Source organism: Echinops telfairi, unplaced genomic scaffold, assembly GCF_000313985.2.
Source record: "Echinops telfairi isolate 266 unplaced genomic scaffold, ASM31398v2 ScPeMD7_18;HRSCAF=68, whole genome shotgun sequence".
NCBI lineage: Eukaryota > Metazoa > Chordata > Mammalia > Afrosoricida > Tenrecidae > Echinops > Echinops telfairi.
In genome coordinates this window covers 30566508-30567887 of record NW_022103915.1, presented here as the reverse complement: position 1 = coordinate 30567887, position 1380 = coordinate 30566508, and positions in this window count along the sequence as shown.

Genomic DNA, 1380 nt, shown 5'->3' with positions numbered 1-1380 from the left:
TGAGGGCACTTGGAGCCCTGGGCTGGAGAGTAGGTAGCCAGGCACCCTCCAGTTCTTCTGGTCTCTGGGTCACCGACTGAGTGAGGTTCGAGTGGTCCATCGGTCCATTGGACTCTCCATGCATCTTCGCATTTCTTTGCTCTGGGCAGGGGAGGCCAGTGTTCACACTGTGCGAACTTTTAAGACCCCACTTGCCCCTCATCAAAGTCGGTGTAGACCACTGCCTTTATGGACCGTGCTGTGTCCGTGGACCTGCGTGGTTCTGGAGACCATGGCCCTGAGGAGGTCCGGCATCTCTTAGAGAGTCTAGGACTGGGATTTGATTGTCACCAAGGTAAGTTTGGATGGGACAAATAGGGTGGATCACCCTACCTGTGGGTGAGGGGCCAGGGCCGACAGCCTGCCTGACCAGGTGACAGGAGTGATGGGGCCCTGTCTTCCTCCAATTCCCTTCAATTGCAGTGAAGCTGCCCTCCACAAAGCTCTGCCAGGAAGAGAGTGGTCCCCAGAGGGTAGAACCGGAGCACAGACACAGAAGAGAAAGGAAAACTAGAATTGTCTTGACTGGCAGGGCCAGCACAGAGCGCTACAGAACTGTAATTTCTCCAGTTCATCGACAGCCCCGTTCAGTTGGGAGGTCCACTGTCAGCCCCACGAGGGCAGGTGCTTAGAGACAGGCTCACAGGCTCTTACCAGCCAGTTGGTCGTTGCGCCTGGTGGAGTCTCAGGGAGTTGCTATGCCAACTAAACTAGTCTCCCATCTGCACCTTGACCCTTCTATTCCCTCAGCCCCTGGTTCACCACGGGCTGCCAGCACTCCTCAGGTCACACTGCTGGAATACAGACCGTCAGGCCCTCTGTCAAGGTCAAGCCCTGCTTCCTCAGGCGCTAAGCTCGGCTGCCCTGCCCATCACAGCCTCCCGGGGAGCCTTCCTGTAGAGCCTCGTACGTGCCAGTGAAGCAGCAGGGACACAGTGGCAGCAGCAGGTTTTATTTGGGGAGAGGAAAGGGGCGGGTGAGCCTGTGAGGACAGAGGAGGTGGGGAGTCAGGTGCCTTCCTGTGTCCTCGCCCCCATCGGCCTGACCTTTTCCCAGTGGTGGCTGGGCCTCCATGACCCAGGTCAGGGGTGCTGCCTAGAGTCCAGGCCCAGGAGCCACTGGGAGCAGAGGTGAGCAGAAGGCCCCAAACCTGGGCTGTTGTCTGGGTAACTGCTCACCCTGAGAGACCAGGGTTACCTTGTTTCTGACGAAAGCTAGGTCTGCCCCTCCTCGTTTTGTGGTTTCTCACTCCAAAGGGTGGGAGTGGAAACTCAAGGTCAATGTTAGCTTGGAAGGAGGGCAAATGCCCAGATGAAGGTCATTCAGCAAATAGTGGCTCTT